Source organism: Platalea leucorodia (assembly GCF_965183815.1).
Source record: "Platalea leucorodia genome assembly, chromosome: 1".
NCBI classification, from domain to species: domain Eukaryota; kingdom Metazoa; phylum Chordata; class Aves; order Pelecaniformes; family Threskiornithidae; genus Platalea; species Platalea leucorodia.
The window spans coordinates 119,752,752-119,765,615 of NC_138823.1; the positions used below are offsets into that span (position 1 = coordinate 119,752,752).

General features: G+C 46.6%; 1 protein-coding gene and 1 long non-coding RNA gene across 7 annotated transcripts in view; one reads left to right on the top strand and one right to left on the bottom strand.

The window, feature by feature from the left end:
- ZDHHC3 (zDHHC palmitoyltransferase 3) overlaps positions 1-10,550 on the bottom strand; it is a 33,320-nt gene extending 22,770 nt beyond the window's left edge. For 3 of the 6 annotated variants that reach the window (XM_082314687.1, XM_082314682.1, XM_082314686.1), the window contains exon 1: positions 9,478-9,967. The gene's annotated coding sequence lies outside the window, so the exon portion shown is untranslated. Of the gene's footprint in view, positions 1-9,477; positions 9,968-10,279; positions 10,316-10,485 lie in introns of those variants that run through there. The other 3 variants (XM_082314683.1, XM_082314685.1, XM_082314684.1) reach the window with 3 other exon arrangements.
- A 309-nt stretch (positions 10,551-10,859) lies between these two features.
- On the top strand, positions 10,860-12,841 carry LOC309588571. The gene is made up of 3 exons (XR_014227817.1): positions 10,860-12,115; positions 12,363-12,474; positions 12,752-12,841. It is a non-coding gene; the product is annotated as an uncharacterized lncRNA (long non-coding RNA).
- The last annotated feature ends 23 nt before the right edge of the window (positions 12,842-12,864 follow it).

Here is a 12,864-nt window from a genome sequence, read left to right on the forward strand (position 1 = left end):
ATATACCTGAACAGAAGGGTTCAACCTCCTCGTATTTCAACATGTAAGGATTATTCTCACTGCTTAGCAAAAAATAGAGTGCATTTTTCCATTTTAATTCAGAGAAAGGGAGACAATGTTAATCATTATGTTTTCTGCCAAAAAAGTTCATACTGAAGCTATTTTTGCGTTTAATTGTTAAAAAAGTGACACTGTTGCCTAGACAAAATGGATAAATTTTACAGAAAAGATAGTGAGCGATTGCAAAAGTTCCTAGGACCTTAAACTTCTCTGAAAACTGTTACGGCGAAGTTCTGTCAAGTACAAGGGGAAAGCTCTATTTTGCATAACACCGACCTAAATGGAGACACTATTGCCCCTACCTAGACAGGAAAGGAGATGGTAGCTTGCTTTCTCATTGTTATTTCAAGAGGACCAAATTCATAAAGGAGAATTAGTCTTTCACAGCCAAAGATTAAGGTTATTAATGAGCAGGATGATTAATTACATCCAAGCACAGAATTCATGAGCTTGTGCATGTTAGTACAAGTGACATGGAAGAGAGGTGAGTGGAACTGCTACTGCCATAGTGAGAGGCAAAAGACAGGAGCGCAATTCTCCTAAATAAACTAGGAGAATTAGGTGTTTTCTTATATATCTGCTTTGAGCATTTAGCATGCTGCTAAGTGAGAGAGTTAAAGATGTTTTATGAATCTGAAGAAAGTCACATGGATTAATTGTAAAGCATATCAATCATATATACATCATGCAGAACAGAAAAATCAAGATAAAAATGAGCACTTGCGGATCTCATTTGCTTTGGTGAGAAAAAAAAAAAAAAACAACTCTCCTCCTCATTCACAAAATGCACATACCACACTGTAATTACTTTGTATTTTAACCACAGCTATAATTTAGCCTCATGACTCCTGATACTTACAGAGACAAGCTATGTAATTTTCAGAAACAGTGATTACCCAAACAATCTGGTGGTCTAAGTTCAGATAAATCTATACCTACTAGTAAATCCATACCTTTTCCCCAGTTTTTCACAATTTCTATAAGGATGCTTATGTATTCATACATTCACACAGACTTGACAAGTATTTTAAAGACTCAATCCCTCCCCCAAGGAAACAGGTTAACCTTCACTGCATTATTTAATAATCTTATTAACATTGTTATGCCGGTTTGCCAGCTCAAAATAAAGCTGACATAATTAAAGACTCATGCCTGCAACAATGTTAAGTTGACAGTAACATCATATTGCATTAAAAAAAGAAAGAAATCAGTAATTTAGGTGTTCTATTTTCAAACGAAAGTCTTAGACTTGACACATCAGGTGCAGTAACAAGCTGGGATGGTCCTGAACACAGACTTTCAGGATTTTTTGCCTAGACTCTGAGCCTTCTTTTCTCCTCCCTGAGGTTTTGTTTCCCAAAGCAAAGGAATGAAACGGTCACAGGAAAAGCAAGTTCCTGTTTAACAGAGGAATTAGTTTGACAAGTCACATTAAGGTCAGTATTAGTAGAGACTGACTGAAAGCTAGACAAATACATAGTGATTAAAACTACGGGTTTAGCCCTGCACAGCACACTTCAGCAGTCAAATAAAAATTCATCTCTCTTGCAAACGCAGGAAGTGGTTTCACTCCAGTAAGAGTTCCACAGCTCTCTCTCAGAAATATCACTGAGCTAAATTGGAAAAAAGAAAAAAAATAAAAAAGCTATTGCTGTGGAGCTGTCTGAGGAGAAACTGAAAGAAGCCTTGAGGGACCTCAGTCTGAAAGTCTGGGGAGTCTTTTCTGCAGTGCAGTAAGGAAGCGGTTAAGAGGCTCAGGCCTCCAACTCTGACTTGTGGCTGGAAGACAAATTTGTTATTTAATAAACTTTGTTATTTAATGCTTGCTTTAGAGGCATCATCAGGCAAGAAAAAGAAAAATCAGTGATCAGTACATAAATACCACTCATTATTTGAGAAATACATATGTGTTTTAGTGTACATTAACTTAGAGTAAAGTTACAGGAGCTTTGAGTCTCAGCTTCTCTTCTACATGAAGTTTGTTTTTTCTTTTTTTAATTCCTTGTTCTTACATACACAAACATCTGTTTTTGTTTATATTGTCCAACCTGGTATTTTCATATAAACAATATCCCAAAAAAAAAGATTGTAGGGGGGAGGAAGCAGTAACTCGCCCTAACTGGCCTGCCCTTGAATCATGCTGCATATGAACTTAATTTATAATGCACAGATGGAATATGTCAGTCCCTCCTGCTCTGGAGAAAACAATATGTAAAAAATGAAGGCAAAGGTCTTAAGGACTTAATCACGGTGTCAGGCTACAAAAGAGGCCACTAGGTAAGTGTGAGACACAATGACAACACATACATCAATTTAGCTTAACAACATGTCAGAGCAAAGACCTTTTCTTCTTTTTTATCTGGAAGGCATTTGGCTTGACAGGAATAATCAAAAACCCCATGTAATGTACACATTAGAAGTGTAAATAAAACAAAATCCACTTCCTGCTACACTGAACACTTAAAATACGCTATCACACCCTATATAAATGAAGTAACTGTCTTTTGACCTGCCATAAACCATGTCAAAAATCTACTTTTTTAATGGCCTGTGACCACCAAAGAATGCGTTAAGAATGAACTAACAAATGATGTGGTCCTTCACCCAACGTGTACCTGAAAGCCACCTGAGGTTCTGATGTTATAAAACTTACACCAAGCTTAATGCCACCATCATCGTCACCCAGCTGATTTTCATGTAATTACTCATGCTAGTGAAGTCAAGCATATGGGTATGACTTGCAAAACCACAGTATTACTATGTACATTGCAACCATTTCCTCTATTTGAAGCCCATTAACATCAAACTTTGGGAAGAGGTTACATTTTGTCATATGAACCAAATGAATTTCAAGTTCTGCCAATTACATGAAAACAATTCTGAAGGGGGGCGGGGGGGGGGGGGGGGGGGAAACACCAACAAAAAAAAGAATGAGACCAGGGCAGATCATGTGCATTTTTTGAGGTTTTCAGTTTGGGTTTTCAAATACTTTAAAGAGATACTTCAGAACAGCTTTTATGACACACAGAACCAGAGTCCCTTGACGGTATTTTGAGAGCTGACAAACAACACTAAAGTTAACTTTTTATCATCATCAAAAGGAAGCACACATATATAACCAGTCATGTTATATTCACGACAGCTAAACTAGGCAATCTAAAGCCACAGGACAGGACGTCCCTTTAAATAAAACAAACCAACCCCAGACAGATAGATTGAAACTGCAGGAGAGTTCATTTGGAAGTTTATTTCATTTTTTCTGCACATAAAACTGCATTGATTAAAACACTGCATATTTAATCTTCCATTGCAACAGAAATGAGAGAAAGTGTGTTTCCTAACTAACAGGACATTTACCTATGCTACTCCTGCCACACTTCCATACAGCCCAAATCTAACAACAAGCCTGTCAAAACTTGCCAAAGCAAGCTCTAGCAGGGACCATAAGGAAATATCAGTATTCACATATTTTTTTTCCTAATGGCTTCTGCAAGGCCTAAAAAGCTTTATCTGATCAGCAGGAGTGGAACAAAACAGCCCAGCTATGCTGAGAATTCTTGGCAGTCTCCTGCAGATTCATCCAGATACCCATCAGCATGGCAGTTTCCAACCCCTGGCTTACAAAACCTTGGAGGGCCAATGGGACATTTCTAACAGGTCTGTGAAAGGCAGCTAAAAAAAGCAAGCCTATTATTAGCAGGCTTAAATTTGCTATAGAGACCTGTACTTCCATTGGAATATTTTTGGGACTCCACACATGGTTAAAAAAAACAAACAAGCAAACCCAACCCCAATCAGGTCAAAAACTACTCCTCTCGGGTTAAAATGGCAAAAGCAACAGGGAAGGATCAGGCCCGGGGCTTAACACTGCACTGACGGGACACCCGATGACTCAGATCAAAATGCCATAGGGCAAAGTCGGTACTGCTAGCGCTCCTCCAGCCACCCCAAGAGCTGGGTAACAGCGTTATGCCTACTGCAGATAATTTTTCATTTTTCTTCTGGAAATTCAGGCCACATTAAGGAGTACAGTTTCAGCCTAAGTACTACATTACCAGCTACGCATTTGCTGTTAGCAAGAGGCTGACAAACATCTCAGATTCCCCTGAACCCCTTGGCTACTGAAGTAATGTGATTTCAACAGTTTCAGTTCCCCTACTGAAGAAAAATGGCATAGGGAAATCAGAATGTGAATTATATTAAATCCATTAAAAATAATGTTAAAAAGTTACGAAGCTTAAAACAAACTTGTGTTTTCTGAGGCTAAATGCACAGGCTTGGATTATCTGCCTTGGAAAGGGGGAAACAGAGCACACAAAACCAGACAGTAACCCAGTTATAACATTTTTCTATACATGAAGGGAGTAAGTGGCTATATTACAATGCTGCTTTATAGTCACACTTCAGAAAACGGTTTACATCATTAACGATTTTGATGAATCATAATTTATTTATTTTTAATTGATTTATTGTTTTGATGAGGCCATGCATGAACAAGACCTTAGTAAAAATAGATCACACTAAAATCACACTTTTATTATTTTTATTAGAAGCATCTTATTAGAGGGGAAGATTTAATTGAAGTCGTGAATTTCTGAAGAATAGATTTGAACAGGAGTATGAATACGTAGCGGGAACTTCTCCCTTAGGAGAGCGGGGAGAGGTGGAAATTACCGCAAAGACACCCGTCAGATCTAAAAACTCCATCCTGAGGGCCTGGATTGGGCTGAGACTGACAGGCTCAAAAGAGACACAGCCACATAAGGCACAAACCCCGCAGTTCTCTGCTCATTTACATCAGTGCAAACAAGAAGCAACTTCAACAGTGCCAGAGGAATTCCATTAGTAGAACTGTAAGGAAAATATGGCCATGTTTTCTCAATTAAAAACATAGTTTTTTCCTATCCTAATGTTTATGGTATGCAATCTCTCAGGACAGATGGTAACAGCTTCCTGGTTAATGTCTACATCATTTCTGTTTAACTAATGGATATGTATTGTATAAATAAATTATAATGCAATAAAGACTGACCTAAGAGTTTGAGTTATCTGGGAAGTGATGGCACCCCCACCTAGAAGGCCTGTCAGCTGCTAGCCTGAGCAAAGGAGAGGAGACACAGACAATGTAGTGACTGCCCAAGGTCCGTGAACACTGGACCACTATGGATGAGCGGCAAAACTGGGGCAACACCTCGGAACAGGACACAAGTCACAAGGGCTGTAGAGACTAAGGTCAAACTTGGACCTGACTTGGTCTGATCAGAAAGTCAGTGATCTTAATAAGCTTTTGATCAGAGATGGAAGGTACTTCATAAAACTGTCATTAATTATGAACTATTACAAAATAACTTAGGAAAACTTTTACCTATCAGAGCTGCAAGGGCAACAGAGAAATTCTGTCACTTCAGTCTTACAGTTTCCCAATAGACTAAATACACACGAGCTACTTAACCTATGTAAAAAGAGAAATATGAATCCTGAACATAAAAATACAAACCAGCTTTGTGGCATTGCCACCTATCTGGAGTAAGTATCGGAAGGAAAGAGCAACGTTGCAGGAGGGACTGCACTGGGAAACCGAAAACAACAAATGGGGGTGTCATGCTTTCCCACGGCAGAGACAAAACAGGAGAAGCTGTCCTGGCCTTCCAGACAGCTTTGCAATTTTGATGCTGACTCAGGACTTAAAACAGCAAGCCACTCGATTAAGGGAATCTGAATTCTCAAATTGCTCTGTATCAACTTTAAAAAAAAAAAAAAAAAAAGGGAAAGACCTAAATTAAAGGGGGAAGGTTTGTCCATACAACTAGTATTATTTTTAGCATCTATATTAAAAACTACACTGCTTTCATGGCATAAGGAACCTATTTTCCAGAGAAGCAGAAAAGAGTTGCAGCTTTAAAGTTTTAATCATAATAAGAAGCTGGTAGAACCATCCTAGTCTAAAAAAATATCCTGAATATTATCTTTCAAGGCAGAAAGGGCACCTTAACTATCAGACACACCTTTTCACTCAGGTGGTCTAACCCAAGATTTGGTTCTCACCTGCCTCCGCTACAGCCCTCCCTTCACAAGCATTAACAAGTCACTCAGTCTCTATTTTATTCCCTCACTTGTAGTCCACACTTCTTCGCTACCATATAGGGGTAGGGAAGATACAGGTAGGAAGGCTGTAAGGCATTTAGATTTGAAATCTAAATACTACACCTAAGCAGGTATCTAAACCAAATATAGAAAGACACAGGGCATAAATTAAACTAGCACATTAATAAAACAGGGACAAAAAAATTATCACCTCTACTCTGAAAAGGCGTGAAGTGAAAAGGATGATTGTCACGATCCACCTCTGTGATGCTAAGAGCTAGCCTAGAAGAAATTTATGCTGCTACTTCAGAGAACTGGAAAAACCTGCAGGTTCAAAGTTGCTGTGTGTTAAAGCTTTTGAAATGTAGTAAAGAACTTCTGAGCTGGCAAACTAAGTATTTCCTGTTTTGCTCACTGTTGCATTAGCAAGCACAAGTGATCCCTGCCTGCATCAAAAATACAATTTGTGTGTAAGCATTAATTCTGTTATCCTTTGAAACAGTGAGAGTTGGAGACCAGACTGACTGCAATACATAGTATATTGCTTATCTATTCTATACTATATTGGACATCAGTGATTCAAGTAGTCATTGCAAAGAACAAAGATGTATATATCACATTACTATCTTGCTTTATCGCCTGCTATAGCCCTCTGATCTCTCTATCTGTAGTATAGTACTACTGCCTTCCCACTAGGACTGTAAATGTTTTTTGGTTTTGTTTTTTTTTTAAATAGCATAGTACTTCACACTACCTTTATTCACTCTTATTGTTTCAACTTGAGCCCATTTGTTTTAACTTTTGCATGCTGCACCACATTTAAGATTGGTCACCCCTGTCAGTTCTGCATTATTGCAAAACTCACAGCTGAACTTCACAAATACACCATCCACCACCAGGCCAGCAGCAAAAACATCAACAAGGGCCTTGCATTTCCTCCCATTCAACATTCCTCTCTTGTCCAAGGGTGTTAACACTGAGTTTTCTGTGTCCTTGTTTTACTTGCTATTACAGCTCCTGGAACAGCAATTCCCAACATCTTTCTAGCTGAACCCTGCTGCTGTTGCCTTCCTTCTTACTTCCTTACTTTCCTATCCCTATCCTCTGCCTTTTTTTTTTTTTTTTCTTCCTTCCTCCTTGCACTTCTACTCCTTCTCCTGTAACAGCACCAGTTCTGTATGGTCACCTTGTAATCTGGTGGGGTGAAGAGATGTGGGGCTATAAACCTCAATAAATCTCTCTCCAGTCTCCAGAAGCACTCCCAAGCACCCCTCACCCTGGGGGCATAGCCAGAAGCCGGTGAAAGGAGTTAGCCTGCCGGTGCTCCTGGGGAGCGAGAGCCAGTACCTAGCTGCACCTTGCACCTCACCAGCTGGGAGCTACTGCTGTATGAGGAGGCCTTTGGCACCCACAGCCTGCAGAGGCAAGCTGGCTCGCTCTTCTGGACTCCCTCTCAAAAGGACGATGTGTAAAGTGTTACTGGCAGACTTGCTGCACTGCAGTTCCAGTCAAGTTACAGGCTATCTTTTTTTTCTTATTGTCTGCACAACCCAGGAAATATGCAGCTCTGATTAAGAAACCTTTAACTTCTCGTTTTCGCTAACGCAACCTTACGTTTCAGATTAGTTACATGCACAAGTCAAATATGATGTTCTGGGTACTATCATTCATATCTCGTTTGCTTCAACGAGCTAAGCACAGGACAGGGAAAATAAAAACTGACAACAAGCTTTTCTATCTTGTCATATTTTACATTACCTGCTGTCTTCTCTCAGGAAGGCAGAAAACCTATATCCCAGAACACCGCCCTAAGAAAAAGGTCATGTCTACATTGCAGAGGGACCAGAGAAAACCATAAGCTCAGGCAATTAACATCTGCAGAGACTGGCTGAGCTACAGCCAAGCTATTTTCAGACTGACACCAGTGTCGGTGCCCACTACCTACCCCGTAGTCTCCTCTACAGGAGAGATGTCCCATTATAGGTGTACGGGAAACGTCTGCACAAGCAAGCTTCATGGCTGGATGAGCAAGTTTCTCTGAAATAATGCAACACATGGGTTTAAGCTGCATTGACTACGCAACACTGCTAGCTCCTATTCCGTTTGAGACGCACAGCAACTCATCTATCAAGAAAAGTAAATTCCTATTAGGTAAGAAAAAGAGATTCCCCAAAGCTGAGCTAACATTGCCCACGTTACGTGCATACTGTCAGACCCATCAGTTGTTCCCCTTTGCTGACACAAAGAAACTGCCCAGAAAAGACACATAACTACTTGGGCACAGCAGACCAGCATCTGCTGAGGAATTAAGCATTGATCTTCTTGCAACCTGCTCCCAATAGCTGCATTAAATTACATTTTGACATTTTTGTCTACTACTAAACAAGCAATTTCAAATAGAAATACACACCCTGTCTATAAGTACAAGACTTAAAATTAAAACTAAGAAGGAAGCAGAAACATATGCAAAAATACCCAGGAGGTGTTAAATGATGCAACAAATAATTTAGCTTTTAGGCAGACCTTACATTTGTCCTTTTATTAACCTATAACCGCACGGAGCTTCTGGTCACACCTTCTAAATCTCAGCGAGCATTCAGTCAAACCCAACGTACTACCACAAGCAGCTCCCGTTGGTATGACAAATGCTATTGCGTCAGTGAGACAGCACTAAGAGCTACGCTGACAGAGTTGTAGTGTTTGAAGGACCAGATCTTTTTTGCACATGGGGCTGCATTTTCAAAGACACATGAATTAACATGTGGCTCCCCTTATAACGACTCTTATCACTGAAATGCCTGCAACACTACACAAAAGACTTATCCGTTGCTTTCACTAAACGAAGAAAAACATGGTACTCACTAAAGCCCTGCTCACTACACCACCAGGCATGGGAGGCAGTCACTCACTGCACCCCGCCACCCCCTTCTCTGCGATTCTGTTGTATCAGAACAACCATCCGAATTTGGGCTCCTTTCCTACAGATCTGACGTCGCGCACCTTCACTGTGTTGGGAGCCTGGCACACAATCTCTCTCTCACAGGCTGAAAAACACAGTTTATCTTTTCTGAATCAGGATCAAAGGAGAGAAAACTAAATGAACTCTGCTGTCCGCCCAGCATCCCTCACTGGCATGCAGGCAGCGGGAGCGCGCATCGGAGACCAGTCTGCTGCCTCCTCCCCTGTGCCTATATTCTGTTGAAGACTGTTTTCTAATGAGCCATCGTGAGTGCTCGCTTCTTCCTAAAAATTACTTTTCAGAAGTGCTCCAGTAATACTTGGAGGCTGGTGCTCAAAACCAGTCCAGATTACTTGTATTAACGGGTAACTCACCATCCCTTTCAACTAAACCCGGCACAGTACAGCGCCATGGTTTCAGCACAGATCGCTCCCGATGCCGAAGTCGCAACTGCCCTACGGTCCGGTGGGAGAGCCGCAGCCCAACGCCGGCCGCCTCTGCAGCCGGAGGGTCCGCTCCGCTGTCCAGCCGCTCGCCGACGGACACCTTTCATCGCTGCAACTCGTTAACGGATGACAGGACCCCGTTTCAGCACTGCAATCCGGTAACGCATCCCAGGACCCCGACGAAATGGCTGGAGGCTCCGATTTTAAATTTCCTGCCGAGGGGACGTTACGCTGCTCTGCGCGGCCCCCGGAGCAGACCTAAATCACGCATCCAGCCCGGTATTACTTGACGTGTTTAGCCTCGCAGTGTGCAAGGACCGGCGCTGGAGGCCGGCGGAGCAGAGGGAGGCGAGGGGCGAGCGGGACCCCACCTCCCGCTTCCCACCGGCGCCAACGGCTCCGCCAGGCGCCGCTGCGGGACGCGACCCGCCGCCCTGCACGCCCAGCCCCTGCCCGCGGCGCCGGCGGAGGGAAGCGGGGCACCGAGCGGCCCTCGAGCCGGCCGCACCGCAAAGGGGCCGGGCGGGGAGCGGGCGCCGGCCGCACCGGCAGGGCCGGGGGGGGGGGGGGGGGGGGGGGCGGTTGGTGGCGCGGCGCAGGCGGCGGGCACGGCCCCCGCCTCAGCCCCGCTGGTGGGGTGGTCCCGCCGGCGGGGTGGCCCCGCCGCTCCCCTCAGGCGAGCGGCGGCGGCCCCGCTCCCGCCCCCCGCGCTGTCAGTCGCACCACCTACCCCACAGTCCGCCGCCGCCGCCGCCGCGGGTCCGGCGCCCGCCCCGCCGCCCCCGCGCCGCGCGCGCGAGCGCACGCCGCCACGCAGCGCCCACGCAGCGCCGCGCCCCATCCGCCCCGCCGCACCGGGGAGCCCGCGGGCGGCAGCGGCACGGTCACCCCCACCCCCCGCGGCTCCGGGCTCCCTCCCCCGCCGCCGCCCCTTACGCTGGCTCGGCGAGGAGGTGGGGCGGCCGCCGGCAGGAACCAGGAAGTGAGCGGCGGCGGCGGCGGGAGGCAGCGCGCGCCCGGCCCGGCCCGGCCCGGCCCGGCCCTTCCCCGCCCCGCCGCCGGGCGCGGCGCGGCACGGCACGGCACGGCACGGCACGGCACGGCGGGCTCCCCGGCCCACGGGCGGGCATCGGCGCCGCGCCCGGCGGGGCTGGGCCCAGCCGCCAGGGTGCCGCAGGGCCCCGTGCGCGGCCAGGGCGCGCCTGTCACCGGCGCGCATTTACGTCTCGGGCGTGCGGGGCGGGGGGAAAGAAACGCGGGTTTTGTGAGGGGAAAAATAATCTTTTCTTGAATTTTTTTTTCCTTTTTATGGTGGGCTTCACCGCGCACTTCCGAACCCCAGGCGAGTTGGGGCATTTGGGGTTTGCAGGTATCCAAAACGCCGCGGCATCCCCGCGCACCGCTGCAGGTGGGGCCGCGTCCCGGCAGCCGCTCCTGGGCAGGCGGAGCGGCCCCGCGGCGCTGCCCGCGTTAAAAAAGCCAAAACAGCGAACACAGCTGGCCGCCTTTTTCTCTGAGAACCTTCACCGTTGCCGTGTGTTGGAGGTGGAAATTTGAAGGCACTAAGAGGTGCTCTTTAGAGCAAGGGGAAGCTTTCTGTCATCCCGGAGGAAAAACAAGCCCAGACCTGGGCTTCTCCGGCCTTTGGAAAACTGCTTTTTGCGTGTAAACAAGGTTTGGTAGCTGAGCCTCTGGACTATGTGCAAGAATTTGACTGACATTAAGTAGATTCCAGGCTGGGATGGCAGAGGGGGGGAAAAAAAAGGAAAAAAAACCCAAACCACTCTTTCCTTGCAATTGGAACTGTTAGCTGCTGTGGGCTAAGCCGTGAGGCAGGCAGGACTGGGAGCCAGAGCATCCTATCCCCTCCCCATGCTCTCGATGGGACTCAGGGTGCACCTGCCTTAACACTTTATTTCAGATGAGGAATTCACTTTTACAAAGCAGTTTCTAGTTTCTCCTTACTGTCGTTTGGCTCACACTGCAGAACGTGAAGACACAAGAATGGCCCTGCGGGGCCAGACGCGGGGTCGGTCTGTGCTGGATGGCAGCATTGGCAGGTGCTGTTTAGGGAGAGCGTATGAGCCCAGCCCGTTTTCTGCATGGGCACTGGCTTTGCTGGGCGCTCCCCTGGCCTGGGAAGGAGGCCTGGCCCTGCTCGCCTCCTCAGGGTCAGCGGGGAGGGCGAGCTACCCAAGCCTCAGCTCCCGGCTCGGTCAGGCTCCACCGCTGGCTTTCCCTGCTAAGAAGCAGTAAGGGATCCCCACGCAACAATCCTGGCTTGACTCTTGACTCTTTTTGGATGCAGGGAAGCCGTGGGATGCATCCCAGAAGCACACCCACTCTGCTAATGGATGTGCAGCCCACTCATGGGACCAGACCAGCGTTACCCCAAAGTAAATCCTCCAAAACATCTCTCACTCTTCAGGTTTGCTCCCGTCACATTGCGCTGCCTGCTCAAGTAGGCACAGCCAGAAACGCTCTGTACCTTTGATTGAGCGAGGCGTCTTGGAGAGGAGAGCTAGAAGTGCCTGGATAAACTCTGGCAGTGTGCTGTGTAATCCTGGTAAGCCATGGGTCATTCTCACTAAGCAAGCATCAGCGTGAAGTCAGATAGCAACTGTTAAAATAATTTGAAAATCACACGCAAGAGCTGTGCAAAAAAAGTGTGAAACTTACAACATTAACCGCTCATTGTTATGAAACTTTCAATTAAGGCTGTCAAAAAAAAAACCCAAAAACCAACCACCCTTAATTATTGTTTTAATATATAGTATGAGTTTTTAATTACATTTCCCATGCTGCTTTCCCAGGGATATCTGGCACAGGACCAACAGCACTCTCCTAACGAGAGCATTTGGTTTTTTCCCTGCTCCTGCACCAGCCTGCCCGATGCGCTGCACCCCGCTCGGACCTTCCTCCGGGGTAAAAACCTCTGCCTTCCCTCATTTGTCTTGCCGGGTTTATCACTACGCGAGCACCGGGGTATTTTCACAGCCTCCTTCAGGAGCTTTCACCTGGGCACAGGGCGGGCGGAGAGCGGGCACTGACCCCTGGTTTACCGCGAGCGTCAGCTCCTCGGAGGGGGCGTTTTTCGGGAGGCGGGGTGCTCGGTGGGCGCCAGGCCCAGAGCGCTGCGCCTACCCCCTGCGAAGGCCGCCTGTGGGGGGTTTAACGGCTGCACGCTCCGCTTTGCCCGTAGGAAGGGGGAAGACCGCGACGCCAGGTGCCGGGCGGGCGGGCGGAGCGGCGGCTATGGCGACCCGGCGGCTTTCCCGCCGCGGGCACGCGGCAGTGCGCAGGCGCAGCGTCGCC